The following is a 12,013-nucleotide window of genomic DNA, read 5'->3' on the forward strand; positions in this document are numbered from 1 at the left end:
AGATACCAGCCAAGCTGCCTTCACGATAACTGGCAATTTTAAGGGGTTGGGTCAACGCAAGTCTGGTTTATTTGGCTTTATATTCTACACTCTGTGTGTCAAAGTTAATCATGTTTCTTCTTGTAGTGCTTTGACCTAATTAGCAGTGCACTAAGAACTGCCTCACAAAATAGTAAGAAACTAATGCAATCCAACTTATCCCATTTCCTACGTTAACTAGTTCAGGTTTTTAGGTTTTACCTAGTTTTTTTTCTTACTACAAGTTTGTTCCACATGTTGCCACAAGTGTAATTAACCTAGAAAGCTGATGTACGTCAGAGCAGCTGACCTCTGCCTGGCTTTACCCTAGTCATGGGTGATTTAAAGACAGTTTAATACTTTAATCTGTAACGTATTTCCCAAAAGGCACGAAACAGGTAACCTATAATGGCATGATGAGTAGATACTTAATTTTCATAATGATTTCACACTGAAGATGAAGTAGCTACTCTTTAGAAGTGGTGGAATGGATTAATTTAAAAGTAATAAATCAGATAACTAAACCTGTTATCTCACAATAAAGCAGATTCAAGTGAGGCTACTGTTTCTTTGCTTGATTTCACACATGCATATTTCTAATTTTTTAAGCCACTAGCTTCCAGTTGGATTTTTTGTTTTGTTTATTTCTGTTTGTCCAAAGGTACCTCTTTTATTGCTTATAAACAGAGCATATAATTAATGGTCTTATCTCAAGGTGCTTTTTTTCCTGTATGTTTTTCAGAACTAAATTATGATTCCCAGTAACATGTCACTATGTCTGGCATGGGTTACCAGTGAGCTCTACCTCGACACTCAAGCTCTGAAATTTGGTACGGACAGCAGGGATTATCGACACAGGCTGTGCAAAGCCTCCAGCATACTTGAGCTTTCAGATAGCCCGTTGATATATTAAAGCTTATAAATATTGCATAACACCCACCCTGCTTGAAGCGTGCAAGCACAACAACCCTCTGTGCTTCAGCGAGGAATTACTCGCTGTTTCACAGCAGTTGCTCTTCTCGCTGCGGCGCCCGCGCTGCCATCTGCCCGGGGCGCTGGGTGCCGCCGCCCGGGGACACGGTTCTCTGGGGACCGGGGGAAGGGAGAGATGCGGAGGGGAAGCCAAAGGAAGGGCACGGTGAACTCTGCCGGGGCAACAACCCCCGCGTGGGCTGGGAGCCCTTCGGCGAGAAGGGGTGGGGAAACACGGAGGCGTTGTATTTTCCCGTCCCATTAAAAAAAATATAATTTAAAAAAAAAAAAAAAAAAGAAGGAAGCGGGAGGCGGCAGTTGAGAGGAAGTTCGGGCGCACGCGGGGAGCCGCGGGCAGCCCCGGGGGCGGCGCGGGGGCGGCGCGGGGGCGGCGCGAGCGGCGGCGGGGCCGCGCGGGCGGGGGCGGCTCCCGGCGCTCGGCGGCGGCAGCGCGGCCGGTGCTGTCCGCGCGCGGCGGTGCTGAAGGGCGCGCGCCCCGCGCCGCCTCCCCGCGGCGCCTCGCGCCCGCCTCGCTGCTCCCCGCGCCCGCTCCGGCTGGGAAGCGCCGCGCTGGGAACTGCTGCTGCTGCTGCTGCGAGTTTCGCTCCGGACTGCTGGCTCCGTCTCTGGATCGCGGCGGGCCCGCTCTTGGCTTTGTTAAAGGAAGAAGTGTTCCTCTCTTTGCGATTTACACGGGGACCGGGCGAGCTGGTTTTTTCTTCTTCTTTTTTTTTTTTTCCCCCCCCCCCGTGCGGATTTTAGTCACTCTTGGACAAGGTAAGCAGCATTACTAATACCTATCTATCTATCTATATTTCACGTAAATGGGTGCCAGATGGGATGGAGGAGCTGGCAATTAAAGGCAGAGCAAAGTTGGAACCCTGTCAGCCCTTAGGTCGGTGTAGGGGTGCAGTTTTCAGTGAAAAGGGCTCCGTGAACAAAAGATGAATATGAATGAGAAGTTAAGAGGCTTATTTTTATTGAAAACTGGCTCTTAGGGTAATGTTTGGATGTTTGAGAATATTTTTTTTTAGAAATCTTGAATATTATAAAAATGTCTCAAAGGACGTTACAGAACCTTCTTTGTATAAACACCGGGTTTGGGGGACTAGACGAGCTTCGGCTGATTCTGTCTGAGGGAAGAGGGGATATCTGAGGTCATTCTGGCAAGTAGAGAGTAAAGTAGGAATTAACGAGGATTTAAAAGAATAGCCCTATGTTGCTCTGTGTTCTTGTGCGTGCCTGTGTGTGTGTGTAACAGAAGGACGGTGATACCTTGTTACTTGATGGGCAATTCATCAGTGTAACACTGTGAACTTGTGAAACAGCACCTTTATGAAAAGGATCATCACCACCTCTGCCTCCAAGGTCAATATGCTCTGTGTGTATCTGCGAAAGTTGTGGGTTTTTTTCCTTTGATGTTGGCTGAACATCAGGCCTGCTTCCAGGCTGCAGCTAGGCTTAAATGCAAATCTCGTATTTAATAATACTGTATTATGTTGCATTTCTAGGACTGCTGTTGTTGGTAATTGAATAGAACTGAGAAACGTGGGTAGATAAAATGTTCTTTCAGCACTGTTTAACCTTTCACAAGCTTGGTAGGGAGCTCTGCTTCAGTGAGGAGTTTGCTGCTGCTTCTGTGAGAGTTGTCAGAGTTGTGCACATGCAGAGCTGAGTGCCACACAGGGATTTCTGCACAAGTGGAGCTGAGTGCCATGCAAGGATTTCTGCACACAAAGAGCTGAGTACCACACAGGGATTTTTGTCTGAGATTAAGGCTGATTACAGAAGGAATAGGCTGCTGCCGGTAGCCAGTGCTACTGTGATGGTTGAACAGAACATGCAGGCAAATGAGGTCCCCACCTTGTATTTTTTAGGATTATGTAGCACTTCATACTCCCTGGCTGTAATAAATTTTCTTGGGAACTGGGACCTAAACCACAAGTGTTTCTCTGCACAGTTGTCCTGCATAAGTGCTAGCAGTTGTAGGAACTGTGAGCGTAAGGTAACTTTTGCTGATGAGATGAAGCTGATGAAAAGAGGCTGTTTCATAGTGTTGTAGCTTTTTTTTTTTTTTTTTGCTCCTGCATGATTTACTTAATGTTAAGGTGGGTTGTTTATACTCTAGCTGATGAAAAGCACACAGTAAAAAGATAACCATCGGGCAGCAGCACAGAGCTACTGATGAGTAAAATTGAAAGCAAGCAAATTAGGAGAAAGTTGTTTAGGTTGCCAAGGCTTTCATTACATTTGGGTAGAATTAGGAAATATGTTTTACTGTTCTGTCCCTCTGTCCCTCCCCCTCTCTCTAATCACAAAATAACTATTTCTTTCCTCTCTCAACATTAGGGAAAGAAAGTTTATTACAGAGCACTTACACTGTGTACAAACCTTCATTAATAACCTATCCATAAGTTAGGACAGCTCTTATCATCTGTCATTGACATGAATATTAATTTGCTTTGAAATATTTTGATATAATTTTGAGTTATGCTTTTTAAGGTATGGAGATTCAGATGCTTACTTTCTTAAGTAGACATTACAAAAATATTCTGAAAAAGTTATTTTGAACTATGTAGAGTAGACGGTAGAATAACTGAGGGGAACCTCCCCCCCCCAACAGAATAACTCCCAGCCCATTAATTATACGGCCAAACTTTTGATGTTTATACAGGACCTGAACCTGCAAATCCTTGTTCACTTGAGTAGTCTTTATTCATACATATAGTCCTGTTAACAGGAAAAAAGACTATCTCCATCATTACATAATTAAAAGTCATTGACGTTGTACAGATCAGTCATTTTACCAGCATCAATCACGTGATAAACTTTGATGCTAAGACATTAATCTTGTGCTTTTAAATTTATGTCTTATATCTGATTTTATTTTCTATGTAATGTTTTGCCTTCATTCGTATTAAGATGCTTTACTTTGTAAATCATGTTTTAAAAAGGGAGATTTTAAATGGTATGTAGACTCAAAAGGGAGCAAAATGGCACTGCTATTTTTCAACAAAATGGTGTTCTAAATATACATATACATCCAGTGTGGTCCATAGACATTTTGGTCACTGGTTCTAATTAGAAAAAGTCTGTCTTCAGTAATAAACTTTCTTCAAGCATATTTGTAAACTTGTAAGGATATGATTTGGTATAAAATGCAGTTCCAAGACCTTTATCATCACCACACAACAGTTGAGAAAACCCCACATGTTAATGACTTGCCAAACAGCTCACTGCAGGACTAATTGAAAATCAGGGAAGAGTTTTGTTATAAAAACAGCATTCAAGGAAGCTCCCTGTTTAAAGAGCTACTTTACAAACCCTGCTTGTGCTGAGCAACACACAAAGATGTGGGTGTGAGGGAATATACCTATAACTAATGAAAATATCAACACATGCACAACCTGTCAAGGTTCCAAAACTTACTTTTGAAAGTGGATCACTTGGTTATTTGCTGGGTTATGGCCCTTGACAGCAAATGGTAATCAGAAAAAGCCCAAACACCATGGTTGCTCAGTTGTAGGTGTGTTCTGGACTTACCTAATCATGTCAGTGTGTCATTCAGATTTGTGTGTGAGTTTACCTAGTAATCCTCAATATTTGTTTAAAAAAGCAAAGATATTCATTTTTAGAAGAAAAGAACTGTTACAATCACACAAATTATGTCTTTAATAAATACCGAACTTTTATTGTCCTTAGATAAATGCATGCTGTTCATGTGACTTTATATAACATTTTAGAAAATGTAAATTTTTTGTCATTCTTCTCTGACTTTTAGAGACTAAAATAGTAATGAAAACAAGGCTCTGCTCAGTTTTGTTAGTTATAAACCTAAATATAATTTGGAACTCGAATAGGAATCATTCTGCCTTTTAATTAATCTGAACTTGGCTTTGATTTCTCAAAGGTAACAGGTCAAATGAAATTTAGGAAGTCAATTCTGAATATTTTTCTCCAATCTAGTAAATATTATGGGATAATTCTGGATGTTAAATGTTGCAGGAGTAATTCTGGACATTAAATATTGCAGGAGTGAATCACTGGCTCAAGGGGAAGCAATGAATTAAATGCCACCCTTGACTTTGTTTTTCAGGCTTTCTAAGCAAAAGTGGGACAATAATCATTAATTATTCAGTGTAGCTTGGCCTATTATGGTACTTAATTTTAAAGTAAAATAATTTGATTAGCAAGTTTGTTTGTAAATCTGTTTAATCCCATTTTTCACTTCAAGCTTTTTTTTTTCTTCTGAAGCATAGGGAATAGCTGTCAGCAAATGAAAAGATTGGAAACTTGTTTGCATAAGATATTATACATATTTAATACAGCATGCTTTTCCTTGCCTCTTGGTAGACAGAAAAGGCAAAGAATATATTTATATTATTAGAAGAGCAGTAAGATGAAATTTTTCTCTGTAGTAAGGAGACATTGAGAAGGCTGTGGGTTGACTAGGAGTTGTAAATATTGCTGTGTCAAACTCCCTCTAACACCTCCAATATCAAGGATTACTAATGCCCAGGAAAAAATATTCAAGAAAAACCAAACCTACAGGCTCATTCTCTTTTCTGCTATTTTACAAGATCTTTCTTTAGATTTTGGGTTACAAAGTCTTGTCTACTAGAAGGTAGGTTGTGTTCCTTTCCAACAGTTGCATTTATTAACAGATGTATCTTCATTCGGATGGACCAATGCAGATCAAGAATTTTCTGTACAATTACAGCTGCAGAACTACTTCAAAAATGTTCCCTTATTACCAGTATCTCTCATTTCCTCTATGCCATTGTTAATTCTGTTTGTATTGGCTAAATGTACTGATCAAGGGAGGTTGCTGTGGTCCAGCCAGGTATGAGCCTTACCAAGTGGCTATGGGAATGACTTGAAAATATGTATTTGTTATCTATTTTTAGCTTTACTTGGTAGCCGTGTTTTTGCAGGTATTTACCCTTGCTACCCTATTCAATTAATCACTCTTTTTTAGCGTACACTATGTGTAATTAGTGGTGAATTATGTGGCTGCATTGCTGAGTTGTACAAAACTTAATAAAATAAGAAGTTCTAAAGAGTTAAAAGACAGGAGAGCTGGCAAAGCTTGCACTGACTGCTTGAAGTAGGTTGAAGTTCACATCTTATTTGCATTTGAATTAACTGAGGTTGGTGTCCAACAGTGCTTTTCAGAGCAGATTTCAGAAAGACTTTTTTGTCTAATAAAGTTCTTGAAAATGTTAGATGGAAGATGAAGGATATTTAAAATACTTCTTTCTTTTCCTGACAGGGAGAGCTTTTTTCTCATTTTACTCCAAGTGAGGCTTATTGTAGTCTGAAATATTTTTACCACTGAATAGGCGGTCTTGTGGTAAAAAGCCACTATCATTTTTAGATCAGCATATTAAAAACTTTCTGAAAGTATTTTTAGTTCCTTCATAGAGAATTTCTTAATATCTACAAAAAGAAATAAAATAGTCTGAAAACAGCTCATAACTTCAATTAGATAAAATGTTATTCATTACTAAAAATGTTCTTTTATTAAGTGATAGGAACTTCTAGATTATTACTTTGCATACATTTGCTTCCATAAGGAAACAAAATGTTCTAGAGTCTTTTTGCATTGTAACTCTGAACTATACATATTTCCATTATTATAGCAAAACTTTGTCTTCCTAAATAATATGTAAGTCATTATACTTCTAATCACACTTAAATAAATGAATGAGCAATGAAACAAAAACAGGTAGAAAATTCTTACATGATGGAAATAAACTTTGTTTTCAAAGAACTTCAAAGTTCAACATTTCAAGTTCTGGGTTTTTTAAAATATATTTTCTTACGTAAACTTTACTTAAAACACCACCATAACTGATAATATATGTTACTTATGGGTTTTATTAAATTTAATTAAAAAAAACACTTTCACATTATTCTGGTAGATCCATGGAAATCTTAATTCGTAATACGTACAACTTTTGATTATGTTACAGACTGAATATACTGCACTAATATTACAATTATGCAAATAATTGAGGACTGTATTTGATGACAGTGGTGTCCTTTCAGTGATAACAAGAAACATTCAAGATTCGAACACATTTAGTATACAAACAGAAAAGACTAGTATTTACTTTCTGACTAGTATTTACTAACTTTAGTGTAATGGAAAGGTAGTGCACATGAATGAATGACTGATTCACAAATGCCTATCTTTTAGAGTTGCAGAGTCCAAATTTTTATTAATACAAATTTTTATTAATACCCGTCGTACCTAAGTAAAAGATGAGATGCACCATGTTGGTTTTGAAAATGCCTTTTGCATTTATCTTTTAAGAGAAGGATAATTTTTTTGTCACATTTTGGAGAGGTTTTTGTCCCTTCTGCATCATCATTTCTAGCAGAGTCTGTTTTTCCCTCCTAAGGGTCTGTTTTGAATCTTAAATTAACAAAAAGCAGAAGCTTTTAAAAGACATGAAGTTTGCACTGCATCTTGGTAACTATTCACTTTTTATGAAAGATTTGAGATTGTTGAACCTGTAGAAAAAAATCTGAGTGAGGTACCTTTGGTAAAGGCAGATTTTCTCAGTGTTTTCCAGATATTAACTCAGATCTGAGAAATGAATGCTCAGAAAACTGTCAGAAAGACAGTATCAGTGCAAACTCTGATGTTATCAAAGAAAGACTGGTTTGCATTGCAAGGGATCTTAAAGCTCCTCTAGTTCCAACCCCCTGCCATGGGAAGGGACACCTTCCACTAGACCAGGCTGCTTAAAGTCCATCCCATTTGGCCTTGAACACTTCCAGGGATGGAGCATCCACAACTTCTCTGGACAACCTGTTCCAGTACATCACCACCCTCATAGTGAAGAATTTCCTCCTAATACACACAATCTAAACCTACCCTCTTTCAGTTTAAAACCATATACGCCTGTCCTATCACTGCATGTCCTTGTAAAAAGTACCTCTTCATCTTTCTTGCAGCCCTCCTTTAGGTACTAGAAGACTGCAGGCTGAACAACCCCAACTCTGAGCCTGGTGAGATGCTACATAGTAGAGGTGCTTCAGCCCTCTGATCACCTTGGCAGCCCTCCTCTTGACTCACTCCAACAGGGCCACATCCTTATGTTGGTGTCCTCAGAGCTAGATGTAGTACTCCAGTGGGGTCTCACAAGAACAGAATGGAGGGGGAGAAGCACCTCCTTAGACCTTCTGTCCACAGTCCTTTTGATGCAGCCCAGGATACTGTTGTCTTTCTGGGCTGCGAGTGGATATTACTGGATCATGTTGAACTTGTCAACCAACATCCCGAAGACCTTTTCCCCCAGGCTGCTCTCAATATATTCTCCACTCAACCTATATTTGTGCTTGAGATTGCCCTGACCCAGGTGCAGGACCTTGCACTTGGCCTTGTTGAACTTCAAGAGGTTCTCACAGGCCCACCTCTCAAGCCTGTCAAAGTCCCTCTGGATGGCATCCCTTCTCTTCGGTATGTTGGCTGCGCCACGTGGCTTAGAGTCATTGGCAAACTTGCTGATGTTGCACCGATCCCACTGTTCATGTCACTGACAAAGATGTTAAATAGTGCCAGTCCCAATACCAACCACTTAGGAACACCATTTGTCACTGCTCTCCACTTGGACATCAAGCCATTGACCACAACTCTGGGTATGACCATTCAGCCACTTCCTTATCCACCAAGTGGTCCACACATCAAATCCGTTTCTCTCTAGTTTAGATAAATAATTTAAATTAATGAAATTTAAATTAAATTGAGTTATTTATTGAATAGTAGCATCTTATTTTGACAGCAAGCCCTTCTTTTCTCTCCACTCTGTTTCAAGATGGAAACATAAGTTCAGCTCGTCATCTGCTTTTGCAGTGGAAAGGCCACAGAAAAAGAATGCTCTTCATGACAGTACATTTGGTTTGTCCTTGTAAAATGGAATTAAGTTGCGTGGGTACTCCCTCTCCTTGCAACAGCCAAGGTTAGCCATAACCTCAGCTTCAGAGAGAAATCGATGTTTTTAATCTTGAGGGCTGATTTTTAAGTTGAAATACAGTTCATCATATTGCTGTTCTTCCATATTATCAAGTACTTTGACAGAGGTAATTCTTATTTAAAATAAACTACAAGACACACAGCACCAGGTTAACATAGTTTGATGACTGATTATATTTCTCAATTATTTCCTAGGCCTTTTAAGGTGAATGAATCTTAGCTAGTATAGAGGAGACTTAAAAATATTCTTTTATAAATTTGTTGGTCCTCTAACATACATATTATGCTTCTGTCTTTCATTAATACTACCTTTATATTCTCATGTAATTCAAAAACCCAGCAATAATTAGTGCTATGGTAGTATTTCAACACAAAGATTGTATTTCTGTTTTAACTTTTATGATTTTTTGCTCAAGGCTGCCTTTGATAAACTGTAATATTCTGTAAAAAATTTTCTACACATTGATGCACATGGACTGATTTAGTTCTTTCCCTGAGACACTGAAAGAAAAAAAACATAATTAACATCACTCCTGAGATTTAACTTTTGTATTATGCTAATTATTTTTTGAATTGGAGACAGTTTTTCAAGTGAATTTAAACTGTGTTGCTTAGCTGTAATTGCATTTTAGTCTACTGTCTAATAATAGGCTGATTCTCTTATTTTATGCTTGGAGAATTATTGTCAGAGAAATATTTCAACAGTCTGCATTTGGATGTTCTTGTTGCAGTCAGTGGGGTGGGGGGAGGTTAGCTGCACCTTCGGGATTTCATTTGAAACATTACTAGAGTGCTTCAAGCATCAGATCTTAAAATTGGTGCTCCCAAAAGACCAAAAATCTAATATTTTAATGTATTCATATGCTTTATATCTTTTCTGTGTAATAGTCATATTCATCTACTGCTCTAGGCTCTCAGTAATCTCTTTCATGCGTAAGTAAACTTTTAAAAGAGCTGCTATGCTTGTATTTGTAAAAATGTACATTATATACACATAAAACCTTAATAAATCTATACTGAAAATTTGATTTATATTTCAAAAGTCTCAGACATCAATATAAAAAAATAACAACCCCTGTTGTTATGATTTCTTAGATAGAACAACTCTCACATTAATAAAGAGATATAAATGAAAGTTTGTGATATAATTTGCTGCTGTAGTGATTTAGACTGCTTTTATTAATTTATGCACTACATCTGACTCCTTCATGAGCAATATGAAATATTATGACTAATAATTTTGTTTTTATCATTCTCTGCTTTCCTTTTAAGAGACAAAAAGTCCAATTTTAGTGAGTTATTCTTGTATTTTTGATAACCTGGGTATGCTCCTGGAGTTATCAGACCTAAAGAGGTGATCATGAAGCTCTTAATGTTTAAAACAATAAGCAGAGAGTCTTGTACCTTTGTTCTTTTTTTTTTTTTTTTTAAATGAAGAAAGTGAACAGAAACTGAACTTCCATATATGCATGAAAATTCTCAGTTTTAAAATTTGTGTTATTTAAGTATTAAGTATTACATATTTTCCATGAAGAAAAATGTCTTCACTGAAAGGGTGGTCAGGCATCGGAACAGGCTGTTTAGGGAAGTGGTTGAGCCACTGTCCCTGGAATTGTTCAAGAAACATATGGATGTGGCACTTCAAGATATGGTTTATCAGGGAACATGGCGGTGCTGGGCTAACCATTGGACTCAGTGATCTTAGGTCTTTTCCAATGATTAATGATTCTATGATTCTACTGAATTTGGGCTCTTCCAAAAAGAACTACAAGAAGAGTTGTAATGTTATATATAAGTATTGCAAAAATCATTAACAGTTGATGGGGTTTTTTTTAAAGATTAAAAATAAGTAAAGACTAATTTTAAACTTCCCATACACCTGAGATTCTTAAGGTCTCAGATTATTATTTTGATTTTCAACATTAATTTTCTTATCCCAGCATGCAGCTGAAGAATGCTGGGGCATTTTGATTTGTACCCATCAACAACCCTGCAAAAACCAGTTTGATGTTTGTAAGAAAGGAAAAGGTTTGGTAATTTGGGGGATTCTTAAGCACTGGTTAGCCATTTCTGAACAGAAGTGGATTTCTGAGGCGACTGTTGGTAAAGTCAACTGATCTACAAGCCACAGCTAATATAGGAAGTCAAAAAGGAATACCTCATGCTGAAAAGAGTTTATTGCAATAATTCAAGTCAGTGAATATTTGAGGACAAGTAGCTTCTCAGTATACTCTTTGTTTTGCCTGTAGACAAGGTTTGTAAGCCAATAATCATTATGAATTTTTCGTTGATTTTGACTAGTGTCTGAGGGATCAGTTCTCTTACAATCCTGTAATAACTGCATCAGAATTATTTGTGTGGGACAGATGTAATGCATTCTAACTTTCTTCTATTTCTGGTATTTATGTCCAGCAGTAATTACGCATTTAGTTTTTCCTTTTAAATTGTTTTTTTCCTCCCTATTTTTGATAGTTATCTATTTCACAAATGGCCCCTTAGTCTCAAAAAGCCAGCTTTTTTTGTGTTAAAGTTTGCATACTTAATTATTTATAACAGTATGTAAAACTGTTCATCATGCAGCCCTGCATAGAATACACAATGTCAACTTAGGACTTCACAAGTTAAAACACCTCCTTTAGGAACTTAAACTGAGACACAAAGAAATAGAAAAGTGCTACTGAAAAGAGTCAAACTGTTTTCAGTCAGCATACAACACAAATCTAAAAGAATATGCAATTTGCAGTGGAGGTTCAGCTGATTTACAAAGGTGAGTGATAAAAGTGAAGCTTCAGAGTTGAAGTTTCCTGATTGAAAATGGTGCATCTAGGCAAATAGATGAATCAGAAGTTTGTTAATAAGTACAACTGGAGGAGAAACACCCAGAGGAAGGCTTTTCCATAGTAAATATTTTTACAATATATTTATAATTATTTTACATATCATATTTGTTTATAATATATACATATATATTTACACTATATTATTTATTGTATTTACAATAATTTTATCATATAAAGCCAGTGATAAAAAGCTGGTATT

The 12,013-nt window shown here is 37.7% G+C and overlaps 1 protein-coding gene across 1 annotated transcript in view; it reads left to right on the plus strand.

Annotated features, from left to right (window-relative positions):
- Positions 1 to 1,521: 1,521 nt before the first annotated feature.
- The window catches only part of FSTL5 (follistatin like 5), a 286,784-nt gene continuing 276,292 nt past the window's right edge, over positions 1,522 to 12,013 (plus strand). Inside the window, exon 1 of the mRNA XM_032686689.1 lies at positions 1,522 to 1,767. The gene's annotated coding sequence lies outside the window, so the exon portion shown is untranslated. The remainder of the gene's footprint in view (positions 1,768 to 12,013) is intronic.

This window comes from Chiroxiphia lanceolata, chromosome 4 (genome assembly GCF_009829145.1).
Source record: "Chiroxiphia lanceolata isolate bChiLan1 chromosome 4, bChiLan1.pri, whole genome shotgun sequence".
NCBI lineage: Eukaryota > Metazoa > Chordata > Aves > Passeriformes > Pipridae > Chiroxiphia > Chiroxiphia lanceolata.